This window comes from Nicotiana sylvestris, chromosome 9 (genome assembly GCF_000393655.2).
Source record: "Nicotiana sylvestris chromosome 9, ASM39365v2, whole genome shotgun sequence".
In the NCBI taxonomy this organism is placed as follows: Eukaryota; Viridiplantae; Streptophyta; class Magnoliopsida; order Solanales; family Solanaceae; genus Nicotiana; species Nicotiana sylvestris.
This window is the reverse complement of record NC_091065.1, coordinates 2379849-2397772: the sequence shown is the minus strand read 5'-3', so window position 1 is coordinate 2397772 and position 17924 is coordinate 2379849. Positions and strand designations below refer to the sequence as shown.

Below are 17924 nucleotides of genomic sequence, written 5' to 3'. Positions count from 1 at the left end.
AAGGCAAAACAAATGTCATAATAGTCATGAATGATCGGATATAATCTACATAAGAGAAAATGTTTTACTTTGTTACTCGGACTCTTTGAAAATGTCGTTGTGTGCATGTCAGATCCTCAAAAAATAGTGGATTAATTTTTGGAGGATCCAATGTGGGTAAAATAATATTTTGGAGCATCTCATGCTAATTTTTGTCAGCTGGGTAGTTCTGTCTCACGCAGAATTAAACTTTTCAAATTGTTCGTTGAGGATTGATTCAGATTTTAGTATTTTCACGTCAATCAAAATACTCTCACTTTTAAATATTCAAAAAATATTGGGCACAACCTGTCATTTCTCACTTTTTTCTCTTAACTCTTACTATAACTTTATTTGTAATTTTATATACAATGTGTGATATAAATAACACATTCTCTAAAGCAAATAAACAGTAGTAGAACTATAAGAAAGGCGACTCCAAGGCATGCGAACAAGAGTACAGTGCTACCTCTATAATGACTCGGCCGATCGTTTTAAGTATGATAGCCCTGTTCCCTCGTTTACTACTTATCCTATGCTCAATTGTTGTTATGTGACTCGTCGTTGGTTCGGGTTCCGGGAATATACAAAATGAATCGAGACACTTAGTCCCATTGAACGCTTAAGTTGAAAGAGTTGACCGGATGTGACTTATACATAAATGAATTCGAAATGGAGTTTTGATGGTTCCTGTAACTCCGTATGGTGATTTTGGACTTAGGAGTGTGTCTGTAGGTAATTTTGGCTTGAAATGACGAAAAGTTAAAAAATTAGAAGTTTAGAAAGTTGAGAAGTTTGATTGAGAGTTGACTTTGTGGTTACCGGGCTCAAAATTTGGTCCCGGAAATTGGAATAGGTTCGTTGTGTCAATTATGACTTGTGTGCAAAATTTGAGGTTAATCGAAGTTGATTTGATAGGTTTCGGCATTGATCGTAGAAGTTGGGATTCATTAGTTTTCATTAGGCTTGAATTGGGGTGCGATTTGTGTTTTTGATGTTGTATGATGTGATTTAAGGTCACGACTAAGTTTGTATTGTGATTTAGGACATATTGGTACATTTGGTTGAGGTCCCAGGGGCCTCGGGTTAATTCTGGATGGTTAGATCAAAAGTTTGACTTGAAGCAATTCAGGATTTTTGCCTACTGGTGTGATCTCACGTGCGAAGGTCATGATCGCATGTGCGTGGCTGGCATCACAGAAGCGGCCTGGAACGAAGCTGGACAGTGATCGCAGTAAAATAAAAATATTACTCTTGTCCTTTTCTCTTTCTAAGATAGCCAGCTATACAAGGCAAAACAAATGGTGTAATAGTAACAAATGATCAGACATAGTTTACAGAAGAGAAAATGTCTTACCATGTTGCTCGGACTCTTTGAAAATGTCGTTGGGTGCATGATGGATCTTCCAAAAATAGTAATGGATTAATTTTTGTAGGATCCAATGTGGGTAAAATTATGTTTTGGAGTCCCCCAACCAAACGTAAATTCTCCCTATAACACACAATTAGTATAATGTACTTCTTTATATTACCTAAAAATTAATACGTAAAATAATATTACATGTAAAGATTATTTCAAGATAAATTTATATTTGTTTAAGACCCCTAAGGTTATTTAATCCTTATCTGCAAAAAAGCTCATACTAAAACTGCTAATGTGCTCTTTCTATTCTCAAGCTCTAATACTTTCTAAAACATGATATTATGGAATTCCAAGATTTAGCTGTCTCTTTCAATTGATTTTGTCATATTATTCTGAAATTCTGTCATTAATAATTAACACTTAGCTACAACATGCTATGGATAAATTTTTTTAAAGATAGTGACTAAACGATTAGTATTTAAAGCCACTATTAATTATTTTCCAACCATTATTTACATCTTCAAAGGGAATATTGCGTGAAAATCTTTTACCTCAATGAAGCATATGATTGAAGAGAGATATTCACAAAATTGAGAGTTTGAGTTTCGGTTGATGGAAACAAAAGGAAAAATGCATAAGTACCCCCGTCATCGATACTCGGATTTTCAACTACACACTTTTTCTTTGCGGGAATCCTATTACCCCACTAAACTTATTTTAAATGGAATGATTTACACCATAAAACTAGACAACCAAACTCTTGGCAAGTGGTGAGCTACACGCGACCCCACATTTAGTACTTTTTTTATTCTTTCTTCTTTTTTTTTATCCTTTTTTCTTATTTCTTATTATTCTCATTTTTTTTTTTGTTATTTCATTCTCTTTCTTTTTGTTTTGGTCACCGGCGGCATAAAATGGTGGTCGTCGGAATTTCACAAATACCATTTCTTCAGGCGACAGATTTTTATCCCGATCTAAGTGTGTTTTGTTTTATATATGGGTGGGAGGAAGAGAAAGAAATAAAAATGAATATAAGCTGAGAAAACTTTTTCCAGTTAAAATTTAAATACATCATTTTTTTCCGGCGTGGGAAGGTTTTCTGATGATGTATTTTTTCCCCCAAATCTGAATATATTTTGCTTTGCTTATGAATAGAATTTTTTGAGAGTTTAATTTGTGTGTGAAAAGAAAAAATGAAAGAAAATGGTTAGACAAAGTCGCCGGTGAATGAATAGCCGCCGGAATTAGAGAAAAAATGAAAAAAAAAAAAAGTAAGAAAAAATGGTAAAAAAAGAATAAAAATTATTCTGAAAATCTTTTTTTCTTGCTTCTCACTCTCCTTTGGGAGAGTGAAATACACACACTCTGTCACGTCAGCGTTATGGGTGCAATATTCTATTTTAATTAAGTTTAGGAGGGTAATGGAATTCCCGCAAAGAAAAAGTGTATAGTTAGGAATCGGGTAATTATGCATTTTCCCGAAACAAAAGTAAGAAGAAAATTGGAAATGAAAGTATTACTCGATTCTTTGGCCAATTCTTTTGCTTAAATGTGGGACCCAAAATCACTTGGCAAAAATATGAGAGGAATCTCATACTATAACTTTTCAATTGTTTCACGTCAATCAAACTGCTCTCACTTTTAACTTACTGGATTCTTTGGCAAAAATGTTAGAGGAATCTCATACTATAACTTTTTAAATTGTTAGATGAGGATTGATTCTCAGAATAAGCAGATAGATTTCAATTGTTTCACGTCAATCAAAGTACTCTTACTTTTAAATATTCCAAAAACATTGGGTACAATCTGTCATTTTTCACTTTATTCTCCTAACTTTCTATAATTTTATTCGTAATTTCTTTTTCCTCTTAATGTTTTCACTATTCAAAAATATGTTAAATCATAAGAAAATATTATTTTTCTAACCTTTTTAGTATGACACAGAGATGCTTAAAGTGAAAAGGAAAACGATTGAAAAAGACAACAACAACAACCTTACCCCTACCCTGGGGTAGAGAGGTTGTTTCCAAATAGACCCCCGGCATCCTTCCCTCCAAGAATTTCCCGCCTTGCTCTTGGGGAGACTCGAACTCACTAACTTCTTCGTTGGAAGTGGAGGTTGCTTACCATCAGAGCAACCCTCTTGTCTACGATTGAAAAAGAGTAGAAAATAAAAATATTACTCTAGTCCTTTTCTCTTTCTATGATAGCCAACTATACAAGGCAAAACAAACTTCGTAATAGTAATGAATGATCAGATATAGTCTACATAAGAGAAAATATTTTACTATGTTGCTTAGACTCTTTGAAAATGTCGTTAAGTACATCGGATTCTCCAAAAATAGTGGGATTAATTTTTAGAGGATCCAATGTGGGTAAAATAATATTTTGGAGTATCCCCGCAACGTAAATTATCCCAATAACACACAATTAGTATATCGTACTTCTTTATATTATATAAAAACTGGAAAGGAAAGGGCTGGGCTTGTACACCAATTCCTTTGCTGAAAAGTGAGACTCAAAATCCACTTGGCAAAAATATGAGAGGAATCTCATGCTAACTTTAGTTGCGTCTAACGCAGAATAAAACTTTTCAAATTGTAAGATGAGGATTGATTCTCACAGTAATCACGTCAATCAAAATACTCTCACTCAGTTGGTAAAGCACCTTTATCTACGACCGTCAGGTCCTGGGTTAAGGTCACGTTGGAGGGGAAGTGTGGAAAACTATAGATCCTCCTAACTTGGGAGAGATTTTTTGTAAAAAAAAAAAAAATACTCTCACTTTTCATTCGAAAAACATTGGGCGCATCCTGTCATTTCTCATTTTATTCTTCTAACTCTTACTATAACTTTATTTGTAATTTCTTTTTCCCTTAATGTTTTCACTATTCAAAAATATGTTAAATCGTAAGAAAATGTATTTTTTTTAACCTTTTCAGTATTAAACGGACATGCTTAAAAAGAAAAAGAAAAGATTGAAAAAGAGTAGAAAACAAAATATTACACTTGTCCTTTTCTCTTTCTAAGATAGCCAACTATACAAGGCAAAACAAACACCGTAATAGTAATGAATGATTGGATATAGTCTACATAAGAGAAAATGTTTTACTTTGTTACTCGAACTCTTTGAAAATATTGTTGTGTGCATTTCGGATTCTCCAAAAGTAGTGGACTAATTTTTGGAGGATCCAATGTGGGTAAAATAATATTTTGGAGCGTCCACACAACGTAAATTCTACCTATAACACACAATTAGTATACATTACTTCTTTATATTATCTAAAAATTGAAAACAAAAGGGCAAAGCTCTTAGGCCAATTCTTTTGCTGAAAAGTGAGACCCAAAATCCACTTGGCAAAAATATGGGAGGAATCTCATGCTAACTTTTTTCTGTTGGGTAGTTGTGTCTCACGCAGAATAAAACTTTCTAAATTGTAAGATGAGGATTGATTCTCCCAGTAATCACGTCAATCAAAATACTCTCACTTTGACAAGTGAGGTTTCTCAGTTGGTAAGCCCCTCTACGCATGACCGTTAAGTCCTGAGTTCGAGTCACGCTGGAGGGGAAGTGCGGAAACACTATAGATCCTCCTAAATTGGTAGGGATTTTTTGTAGAAAAAAAAACTTTAACTTTTAAATATTCGAAAAACATTAGTCAAATCTTGTCATTTCTCACTTTATTCTCCTAAATCTTACTATAACTTTATTTGTAATATCTTTTTCCGTTAATGTTTTCACTATTCAAAAATATGTTAAATCGTAAGAAAATGTATTTTCATTTTTTAACATTTTCAGTATGAAACAAAGATGCTTAAAGAGAAAAAGAAAAATATTGAAAAAGAGTAGAAAATAAAAATATTACTCTTGTCCTTCTCTTTCTAAGATAGCCAACTATACAAGGCAAAACAAACATCGTAATAGTAATGAAAGATTGGATATAGTCTACAGAAGAGATAATGTCTTACTATGTTGACCGGACTCTTCAAAAATGTCGCTAGGTGCATGTCGGATTCTCAAAAAATAGTACTGGATTAATTTTTGGAGAATCTAATGTGTGTAAAATTATGTTTTGGAGCGTCCCGCAATGTAAATTCTACCTATAACACACAATTAGTATACCATACTTCTTTATATTATCTTAAAATTAATACGTAAAATAATATTTTGTGCAAAGATTATTTCAAGATAAAAGTAATATTTGTTTAAGACACCTAAGGTTATTTAATCCTTAGCAAAAAACTCATACTAGAACTGCTAATATGCTTCTTCTATTCTCAAGCTCTAATACTTTCTAAAACATGATATTAAGGAATTCCAAGATTTAGCTGTCTCTTTCAATTGATTTTGTCAAATTATTCTGAAATTCTGTCAGTAATAACACTTAGCTACAACATACAATGGATAAAATGTTTTAAAGATAGTGACTAAACGATTAGTATTTAAAGCCACCATTAATTATTTTCCTACCATTATTTACAACTTCAAAGGGAATATTGCAAGAAAATCATTTACATGGAAAAATGATAAGAAAAGGAACATTTCAAGCATGTAGAACGTAGAGTATCTCATAGGAATTTCAGCAATAATTTAAGAGTCATTTAAATTTCCACAATTTCTGGAACATTTTTCATGATATGAGCAAAAGGCACACCACAGCACTTTGTATCATTTCTTGTCTCAATTATTAAATGTTTAGTTAATTCCATTATGAAAAGAAAGAACGGACTTTTGCTAAAGAACGGAATGAATAGTTAATTCCATTACTTTTAGTTACTTTTGTCAAAGATACTCTTAGCATTCTTTTTCATATTACTCTTAGCATTGAACAGGTAAAACTAAGACTATTTTTAATCATTTTGTGATTTTCTTGTTCTGCTTTGCAGCTTTCAGAAATGGAAATTGGCTTAGCAGGTGGAGGTGCATTTCTATCTTCAGCTTTGAATGTTCTCTTTGATAGGCTTGCTCCTCAGGGTGAGCTGCTCAAGATGTTTCAGAGGCAAAAGCATGATGTTCGACTGCTAAAGAGGCTGAAGACAACTTTACTAGGCTTTCAAGCTGTGCTAAGTGATGCAGAAAATAAGCAGACATCAAATCGATTCGTCAACCAGTGGCTAAATGAGCTTCAAGATGCCGTGGACAGTGCTGGAAACTTAATTGAAGAAATCAATTATGAAGTTCTGAGAGTTAAGGTGGAAGGTCAGCATCAAAATTATGCAGAAACAAGCAACTGGCAAGTAATGCATGGGATTTTTTCTTAAGTGATGGATTTTTTCTTAACATAAAACAGAGGTTGGAAAAGACCATTGAAACATTGGAGGAGTTGCAACAGCAAATTGGTTGTCTTGGCCTAAAGGAGTATATCTTGTTTCGGGTAAAGAAACTAGAGAACCTTCAACTTCTGTGGTTGATGAATCTGAAATCTTAGGCAGGCAAAATGAAATAGAGGAATTAGTGGTCCGTTTATTATCTGTTGATACAAGTGGTAAAAGTTTGAGAGTAATTCCTATTGTTGGAATGCCTGGGGTTGGCAAGACAACACTTGCTAAAGTTGTTTGCAATGATGAGAGGGTAAAAGGTTTTTTCGATTTGAAAGCTTGGTTTTGTGTGTCTGAACCATATGACGCTTTCCGAATAACAAAAGGGTTACTTCAAGAAATTGGCTCATCTGACTTAAAGGACGATAACAATCTTAATCAGCTACAGGTCAAATTGAAGGAAAGCTTGAATGGCAAAAAATTTCTTATTGTTCTGGATGATGTTTGGAATGACAACTATAATGCATGGGATGACTTGAAAAATCTTTTTGTTCAAGGAGATGCAGGAAGTACGATAATTGTGACGACACGTAAGAAAAGTGTTGCCATGACGATGGGTAATGAGCAAATTAGCATGGATACTTTGTCTAGTGATGTCTCTTGGTCTTTATTCAAACGACATGCATTTGAAAATATGGATCCTAAGGAACATCTGGAACATATATAAGTCGGGAAACAAATCGCAGCTAAGTGCAAAGGTTTGCCCTTAGCGCTAAAGGCACTTGCTGGTTTGTTACGGTCCAAATCAGAGATTGAAGAGTGGAGAAGCATTTTGAGAAGTGAAATATGGGAGCTGCAAAACAAAAGCATATTACCAGCATTGATGTTGAGCTACAATGATCTTCCCGTGCATTTGAAGCAATGCTTTTCCTACTGTGCAATATTTCTGAAAGATTATCCATTTCGGAAAAAACAAGTCATTCAGTTGTGGATTGCTAATGGTCTAGTACAAGGGTTGTAAAAAAATGAAACAATTGAAGATTTAGGCAACCTATTCTTTCTCGAGTTGCAATCAAGATCACTTTTCGAAAGAGTCCCAAATTCTTCTAAAATTAATGCAGATGAATTCTTAATGCATGACCTTGTGAATGATTTGGCCCAAATTGCGTCTTCACAACTTTGTACCATATTGGAAAAGAACCAAGAGTCTCATTTGTTAGAACGAAGTCGACACGTGTCCTATTTAACGGGTTATGGTGACTTTGAAAAATTGAAATCCCTCAACGAATTAGATCATCTAAGGACATTGCTTCCAATCAACAGTATCGAGCTCTATGGTCCATCTCTAGGCAAGAGGGTGTTGCATAATATATTGCCAAGACTAACATCCTTAAGGGCACTATCATTGTCTCGTTATCATATCAATGAGTTATCGAATGTCTTGTTTATTGAATTAAAGCTCCTAAGATTTTTGGACCTTTCTTGGACTAAGATAAAACAGTTACCTAATTCCATTTGTGTACTCTATAACTTAGATACACTTCTCTTGTCATCTTGTGGTTATCTTGAAGAGTTACCGATTCAAATGGAAAAGTTGATCAACTTGCGTCACCTTGACATTAGCGACACTCCTTGCTTAAAGAAGCCGCAACATCTGAGAAAGCTGAAAAGCACCCGTGTGTTATTGGGAGTTGAATATTTTCTTGGTGGTAGCAGTGGTTCGAGAATGGAAGATTTGGGTGAACTATGCAGCTTGTATAGAACTTTATCAATTCGAAAGTTGGAAAATGTGGCGGATAAAATGGAAGCTTTGAAGGCAAACATGAGAGGAAAGGAACATATTGAAATGTTATCATTGGAGTGGAGTGTAAGTATTGCAGACAATTCACAAAATGTTTTCATCACGTATTGCTTTTTCATTTTGATCTTTGAGTTTCTAACCACCCTGCATTTGATAGGTAATAGTGATGAATGTTCTTATTTTCCGAATTTCTAGAGCATCGTTGAATGAATATTAAATTCTCACCTTCCAACTTCATTTTAACTGTTTGTGTTTTTTTCCTTTCCCTTTTTGAGTCAACCTCATGTGGCAGCTTCGAACTTGAAAATCAGCATTGATTTGCATCAGAGATTAATTTAAGGCTAGTATGATAATAGGTGTATCATGATGTCATTAAAACTATGCTACATCGTGAGTAATTGAGAAAACTTCAGTTGTTGATTTATCGTAAAACCAGTAATATTACAGATGAAATGGTAGCTTGGCTCCCTTGATATATTGGAACTTCTTCACTTTGCAGTAAGTTTAGGAATCATTTTCGTAGTCAGATAAAACCATGATTGTCGATTACTTGTCTAGAGGAATCATTCATGTATAGCTAGTTATATTCAACACTGATTGGCTAAATGTTCTAACATATCCTTTTCTTTTGTTTTCAGTTTGGTTTTTCTGAGTTGTTGAGATATTTAAGTTACTCAGAATTAGGGACTTTCTATTAGGCCTTTCTGCTCTGGTTATGTTTGGCCAATGGAAAGCAAAAGACGACATAATTATTGGACTTTCTGTATTAAGTAATCTGATTTTCTGGACGTGAACGGTTAGAGCAAACTGTAAATGCATTAGAAAATGTACAAGAAAAGGGGGGAGATTCTGAGAGAGCGTTGAATGTCAATGAGAAGAGAAAGTAAAGTTTCAATGGTCTCCTCAAGTTGGCTAGTGAAAGCTGTGCAACAGGTTTGAGCGACAGAACTAACAAGCTCGGGGACTTGTTTCTGTTTCCAAAAGGACTAGTACACTATCAATACAACTATGATTGGAATAAATCAGCTATAGTTGTTTCTGCACTTGGTACGTAGCGCAAATGCTGGAACTGTTTCACTTCCTACAACTTTGTTTGCTACTGGTGTCGATGATCAGATTCTCGCGAAGTAATTCAAGACTGATGTTGCTGTTGAAGTTTGGCAAATTTGTCCCACATCGGTGGGCTCTTGAATTTTGGGGGATTTTCCCCCTATAAAAGAAGGCCTAATGTTTAGGATTTAAACACACCTCTTATTTGCCTTCTCATCTGTTTAAGGCATTTGTATCTTCTCTCTTTAGTATTATTTCACTTGTATTTTTGAAGTGAAATAAAATATTGGTTGTGTCCGAGGAGTAGGCAAAATTAGCCGAACCTCGTAAATTCTGGTGTTCCCTTTATTGTTGCTTTATTGTCTTATTTATTATTTGGTGGCTGTCATAATTTTTGGTATAGTAGTTGTGACTTATTCACACTATATACATTTGGCTTCCGCAACAATTGGTATCAGAGCCAAGGTACTGTCTAAGTATGCTCTGTGGTTGCAGCATAGTCTGATCTTCCACATCAGAAAAGATTTATCTTGGTAACTGAGTCAAGGTTCTATCTGAGTATGCTCTGTGGTTGCAGCTTAGTCTGATCTTCCACACCAGAAAGGAAATAATCTTGATTTGTGTCGTCAGCTATTAAATAATATTTGTGTCAAAGATGGGAGACAATAAACAAGAAGAATCTACATCAAGTGTCAACAATACGTCATCATTGGCATCTTCGCTTATGACAAGAATTGTGTCAAATGCGAAATTTGCGGTCGAAATATTTGACGGGTCCGGACATTTTGGGATGTGGCAAGGCGAGGTTCTAGATGTCCTTTTTCAACAAGGGCTAGATCTGGCCATTGAAGAAAAGAAACCAGATGTTATTGGAGAAGAAGATTGGAGAATTATCAACCGTGTTGCTTGCGGTACCATTCGATCCTACCTTGCTAGAGAGCAGAAATATCCATACACAAAGGAAACTTCTGCAAGTAAATTATGGAAAGCACTGGAGGATAAATTTTTGAAGAAAAATAGTCAAAATAAATTGTACATGAAGAAGAGACTGTTTCACTTCACCTATGTTCCTGGTACCACGATGAATGAACATATCACCAGTTTCAATAAGTTGGTTACAGATTTGCAAAATATGGATACAACTTATGATGATGGTGACTTGGCCTTGATGTTGTTGGCGTCACTTCCTGATGAGTACGAGCACCTTGAAACTACTCTACTCCATGGAAATGACGAAGTTTCTCTCAGAGAAGTTTGTTCGGCTTTGTACAGCTATGAACAAAGAAAGCGAGAAAAACAGAAGGGCGGAGAAGGAGAAGCACTATTTGTGAGGGGTCGTCCTCAAAATCAAACGAGGACAAAGAAGGGAAGATCCAAGTCAAGATCCAGACCCAGCAAAGATGAATGTGCCTTTTGTCGAGAAAAAGGGCACTGGAAGAAAGACTGTCCGAAGTTGAAGAATAAGGCCAAACATAACAATGGAAAGGCCATTATGGATTCAAATGTAGCTGATTGTGATGATTCAGACTTCTCATTAGTTACAACAGAGTCATCAACATCATCAGACATATGGTTGATGGACTCGGCTTGTAGCTATCATATGTGTCCCAACAGGGACTGGTTCGTGGAATTTCAAGAAGGAGAATATGGAGTCGTCCACACAGCGGATAACAGCCCTCTTACCTCATATGGCATTGGTTCAATACGATTAAGGAACCATGATGGAATGATCAGAACATTGACAGATGTTCGATATGTACCGGATTTGAAGAAGAATCTCATCTCTGTGGGAGCCCTAGAATCAAAAGGGTTCAAAATCATTGCAGAAAATGGAGTGATGAGAGTATGCTCCGGTGCACTAGTGGTAATGAAGGCTAATCGGAAGAATAATAATATGTACCGCTATCGTGGCAGTACAGTTATTGGGACAGCGACAGTGACATCCAGTGACGACAAAGAGGCAGAAGCAACCAAGCTATGGCACATGCGCTTGGGACATGCTGGAGGAAAATTGGTACAACGATCCATAATACTAAAGGCATTTTGGATTATGTACACTCTGATGTTTGGGGTCCTTCCAAAACACCTTCATTGGGTGGGAAGCACTATTTTGTAACCTTTGTTGATGATTTTTCCCGAAGAGTATGGGTGTATACAATGAAGAGCAAAGATGAAGTGTTGGGAATTTTTCTCAAATGGAAGACGATGGTGGAGAATCAGACAGGCAGGAGGATCAAGTGTATTCGCACAGACAATGGAGGTGAATACAAAAATGATCATTTCAATAAGGTCTGTGAAAATGATGGCATCGTCCGACACTTCACTGTTAGACATACACCACAACAGAATGGAGTGGCAGAACGTATGAACCGGACCTTGCTGGAGAAGGTACGGTGTATGTTGTCCAATGCTGGCTTGGGCAAAGAATTTTGGGCTGAGGCAGTTACATATGCATGCCACCTCATTAATCGCTTACCATCTGCTGCTATTGATGGCAAGACACCATTTGAAAAATGGTATGGAAAACCTGCCATAGATTATAACTCTTTGCACGTGTTTGGCTCAACTGCATATTATCATGTGACGGAGTCAAAATTGGATCCAAGGGCAAAGAAGGCTATTTTTATGGGAATTACTTCTGGAGTCAAAGGATATCGCTTATGGTGTCCTATGACAAAGAAAGTAATATTCAGCAGGGATGTTACCTTTGATGAATCTGCTATGGTAAATAAGGTAACAGAAGATACCAAACAAAATGAAGGTGCTTCTAAGCAGGTGGAGCTTGAGGGAAAATTTATTTTTCCTACACAAGAAGCAGAGGAGGAAACAAATGAAGATTACCCTCTGGAAGGAGATCCAGTAGAGGAGATTCCAACTCAGGAACCTCAACAACAACTTGAATCAATAGCAACCAACAGGCCAAAAAGAACAATAACGAAACATGTTCATCTCATAGAGACGGTTGCTTGTGCAACCTCAATTGTAGCTGATGATGTTCCTACCACTTATAAAGATGCTGTCCAAAGTTCAGAAGAAGATAAGTGGAGGATTGCCATGAATGATGAAATACAGTCCCTTCATCAGAATCATACATGGAGATTGGCCAATCTCCCGAAGGGAAAGAAAGCAATTGGGTGCAAATGGGTATTTGCAAAGAAAGAAGGATTTCCTAACCAAGTAGATGTTCGCTACAAAGCAAGATTGGTGGCCAAAGGATATGCTCAAAAGGAGGGAATTGATTACAATGAAGTGTTTTCTCCAGTTGTAAAACATTCCTCCATTAGAATTATGTTGGTTTTGGTAGCACAATTGGATTTGGAACTAGTTCAGATGGATGTAAAAACTGCGTTTTTACATGGAAACTTGGAGGAGGAAATCTACATGACTCAGCCAGAAGGATTCAAAGTTGCTGGAAAAGAAAATATGGTGTGCAAACTTGAAAAATCGTTGTACGGATTGAAACAATCTTCTAGACAATGGTACAAGCGATTTGACGAGTTTATGTTGCGGCAAGGGTACAAGAGAAGCAAATACGATCATTGTGTGTATTTGCACAAGCTTAAAGATGGTTCCTTTGTATATCTTCTCCTATATGTTGATGATATGTTGATAGCTTCCAAGAATTTGGAAGAAATTGATAAGTTGAAGATTCAACTGAAGAAGGAGTTCGAGATGAAGGATTTGGGTGAGGCAAAGAAAATTCTTGGCATGGAGATAATTAGAGATAGACGTTCAAAGAAACTCTGTTTATCTCAAAAGGAATATTTGAAGAGAGTACTTCAACGTTTTGGCATAGATGACAAGACTAAGCCAGTTAGTACTCCACTTGCTTCCCATTTTAAGCTAAGTACTACTATGTCGCCAATGGATGAAGCTGAACGAAAGTATATGTCAAAGGTACCATACGCAAATGCTGTTGGTAGCTTGATGTATGCAATGGTTTGCACAAGGCCTGACATTTCACAAGCTGTTGGAGTTATTAGCAGATATATGCACAATCCAGGGAAGGAGCATTGGCAAGCTGTGAAGTGGATTCTACGGTATATTCATAATACTGTAGATGTCGGGTTAGTTTTTGAGCAGGAAGACAATCAGTCTGTCGTTGGATATTGTGACTCAGATTTTGCGGGTGATCTGGACAAACGAAGATCAACTACTGGTTACGTGTTTACTTTTGCAATGGCACCAGTTAGTTGGAAGTCTACTTTGCAGTCAACAGTTGCTTTGTCTACAACAGAGGCAGAGTACATGGCTATTACAGAGGCTATGAAAGAGGCAATTTGGCTTGAAGGATTGCTAAAGGAGCTTGGTGTTGAACAAAAAGGTATCACAATTTTTTGTGATAGTCAAAGTGCTATTCAATTAGCGAAGAACCAAGTGTATCATGCAAGGACGAAGCACATTGATGTTCGGTATCATTTCGTACGAGAAATCATAGAAGAAGGTGGAGTCACGGTGAAGAAAATTCATACTACAGAGAATCCTGCTGATATGCTGACAAAGGTGGTGACTGCGGTCAAGTTTCAACATTGTTTGGATTTGATCAACATTGTTGAAAACTGAAGATTAAAGATGAAGACACAATCAAAATTTGTTATTGAGAGAAAATTGAAGATGTGGAATTTTGCCAAGGTGGAGATTTGTTGAAGTTTGGCAAATTTGTCCCACATCGGTGGGCTCTTGAATTTTGGGGGGATTTTCCCCCTATAAAAGAAGGCCTAATGTTTAGGATTTAAACACACCTCTCATTTGCCTTCTCATCTGTTTAAGGCATTTGTATCTTCTCTCTTTAGTATTATTTCACTTGTATTTTTGGAGTGAAATAAAATATTGGTTGTGTCCGAGGAGTAGGCAAAATTAGCCGAACCTCGTAAATTCTGGTGTTCCCTTTATTGTTGCTTTATTGTCTTATTTATTATTTGGTGGCTGTCATAATTTTTGGTATAGTAGTTGTGACTTATTCACACTATATACATTCGGCTTCCGCAACAGTTGCTACTGTTCAGAAGATCAAGGCTGGTCTCTCATTGTTGCTCGTCGAATTTCTAAATAAAACTTCACCTCGGAATTCAGTAGCTCGTGTGCAAAAAATATTCATATGTTATGTTTTCATTCTTTCTTGTTTGTTGGTAATCTTATCAATATGATATTGTGCTGTTCATTTTCTACTCATTTGTCTTTACAAGCTCCTATCAGTATGCAACTTTTAGTCTGCTGTCTAAATCCAAAGAGGTTTAACAGTTGACCGAACAGCCACTCGCCCACTAACTCTTACTTTTCCTTGTGTCCAACCAAAAAAAAAAAAAAACTTTTCCCTTTATTTCTATTAGGCCTTTCTACTCTGGTTACGTTTGGCCAACGGAAAGCAAAAGACGACATAATTGTTGGGCTTTCTGTATTGAATAATCTGAACTTCTGGATGTGAACGGTTACAGCAAACTGTAAATGCACTGTAAAATGTTCGAGAAATGAGGGAGATTCTGAGGAGAGATCGTTAAATGTTAATGAGAAGAGAAAGTGAGGTTTCAATAGTTTCTTATTTTTCTTTCCTTAAGTTGTGCTTGTCAATTCAGCTCCCGATTTAGGGCGAGTTCAACTGAATTCATTGCTTTTGACTCAAATTACGTATCATTGGACTTGTACCTGCTTGTCAATTCAGCTCCTCAACAGGTGAGACAGAAAACTTCATTGGTCTGATTGGATGGATATCGACTTCCTTTTCATTCGTCAATATTGCATTTTTGTTAATAAACTTGTCCAGACCAACCAAGGCAATAATGTTACCACAAGGTACATCCTCAACAGTTTCCTGCTTCTTACCTCAACAGATAAGAGTTCTCTGTACACTCTTCACATATAAGTCCTTTTCACCAGCTACGTTGTTAGGACCCATGATTCTGACCTTTGAACCGGTTGAAACCTTCCTAGAGTCTGGTGCGGGAATCATCTTTGACACATATAGCATAAGCGGCCCCTCAGGGTCACAATTCCTGATAGCATTAGCAAAAGCATCATCAAGTGGACTTTTGTATAAGCTCCCAACGATCGCCAGTTCCAAAAGAGCAGTACTTGCGGGCAGCCAGGTCTGCATCACACGCTTCATCAGTGCCTTGCCCATCAAATCTTTGTCTTCTGATTTTGTGGTTATTCCTCTGCAACATTGGCCACAACTTATATTTTTCGTCGTTCATGCAAGTGTTGACAATCTGCTTGATTGGTTCACAGCAGAATTGAACAAACCCACACTTGTATGTAGGAGACCCATAGTTCTTGTTAGTCCACTTCTTGGTGACAGGGTCAAATAAGTTTCTCGCCCCAAAGCCTTTTCATCATCTTCGACTCATCCACTCCGAACTTGGAGGCATACATCATGGCAAAGTTAGTGAGAGTAAAAGCCCAACCATGCAATCCAGCCCTTTCTCCGGGTAAACCTGAACATCACCGATAACATTTGCGTTCGTAATAACTCTTCTAAATGTCTGATAAGCCTCCTCGCCATCAACCTGGAGTTGGAGGAAACATCTGTCCATCTTGTTAATAGTCAAAACAGGACGAAATCCTTTCTCCGAGTGCGTGATGGAGCACTGTTTCTGTTTGGACACAGACACCTTCCACACAATCAACCACAACAAGCGCACCATCAGTAATAACATGTCCAGGAGAATCAATGAGGTTAATGAGGTATTTTATTCCCTTGTCTCTCTCCCTTGTAATTCTTCAACGATTCATCGCTTATCTGATAGTAAAGTGAAATACCAGTGGATTTGATGGTAATACCGCGCTTGGCCTCATCTGCACGTGTATCAGTCATTCTGACATCACCAGCAACTTCCTGAGCGATGATATCAGCAGCAGCCACCAGTGAATCGGTCAGGGTAGACTTTCCTGTCAGATTCAAGACATTATCAGAACTCGAATACATATCAGAACCAATCATCTGTGCGTAAAAGTATACGGAATCTTAATATAATGAACAAAAAGTGCCACCAAGAACCTCTAAGGTGGCACAACTCAAATGCCACGAAAAATTGCGAAACTGCTAGTGTTGTCAAAGGTAAAAAGCTCTAAAAAGCACTTCATGTCGATTGGGGCTTTAAGCGCAAAGCGCAATTAAAGTATGGTCTTTAGATATTATGATAGGAGACAGGTACATGAAATTGAAATTCAAAGAGCAATAATTAACTCAATCTCTTTAACCTTTTTGGCAATAACATGTTATTCTGTAAAAAAATATTTAACCTAAAATCATCAGTTTAGCTATTATGTTTCCAAAATTTTAAAGTGATTGTGCGTTGATAGATGCAAGAAAATTGAAATCTGCGTGATTACTATATGACAACCAATTCTCATCTAGTTTGTCTAATGTTCGGCGATGAGGTAAATTTTTATACAATTAGATCATCTAAAAGCCAACTACAAGTAACTTTTTTAGCAAGCCTAGATAGGTAACTAGCCAAATATGGTAAATAACATGTTACAATGGTAAAACAAAACTATAATAAATGTAAATTTTCTTTGCCAATAAAACAGTTAATTTAGTTGTATAAATTGTAGGATGCCCTACGTTAACAGGGGCGGATACACCTTAGCGCAAACGGTGTCACGTGACACCGCTTGATCGGAAAATTTTATTAACTATGTATATATTATTAAAATCCAAAAGCAAAATAACTTTTAAATTCAAAAAGTGACACCACTTGTGCTGTGTAGTTCAAAACCAGTAGCTTCACTTATGTTTCAATAATTTTTGAGCATCATCTATGCAACACTAAATTATTTGACTTTCTGTTACAACTTCACTGCCTTAAACATAGAAAAATGATAAGAAAAGGAACAATTTCAAGAATGTAGCCCATTCAAATTTCCACAATAGTTTCATGATATGGTAGTATCTATATACTCTGTTCATTCAAATTCCCACAATTTCTAAAACATATTCATGATATGGTATGCTTAATCATCACTACAATGAGCTGTGGAAAAATATATAATGCAAAGGCAACACATACCTTACAGAAATTTATCATTTTAGGCTCTTTCATTTTTCAGTCCCTTTCTACACTCTCAAGTAGCTTTCCTCTCTTGCCTCAATTATTCAGCTGAGTAATGAATATACAAGAAACAATACTCTATTACGAAACTTCTGTTTTTTTTGTTGGGTATAAAGTCTTACTTTTAATAGCAAAGAGAAAACAAGGACAATTATGCATTTTTTTTTATTTTTCTGTGTCAGCTGCAAACGGTAGTTAAGTAGCAAATATAATCGTAAGAATTACAAGCTTGAAATTAGGGATTGTTTGGTAAGGTGTATAAGAACAGTATCGAATATGGTGTATTAGTAATGCTGAAATTAATCCTTATCGACTGTTTAGTTTGGTATATTAATGATTTTGAAAGGACAATCATGACTTTATACATACTTAACTATGTACC

At 36.2% G+C, this 17924-nt stretch overlaps 2 pseudogenes; one reads left to right on the top strand and one right to left on the bottom strand.

The window, feature by feature from the left end:
• The first annotated feature begins 5912 nt into the window (after positions 1 to 5912).
• LOC104214231 (putative disease resistance RPP13-like protein 1) lies at positions 5913 to 8715 on the top strand (annotated as a pseudogene).
• Positions 8716 to 15141: 6426 nt separating this feature from the next.
• Positions 15142 to 16428, bottom strand: LOC104229311 (elongation factor 2-like; annotated as a pseudogene).
• Positions 16429 to 17924: the final 1496 nt, after the last annotated feature.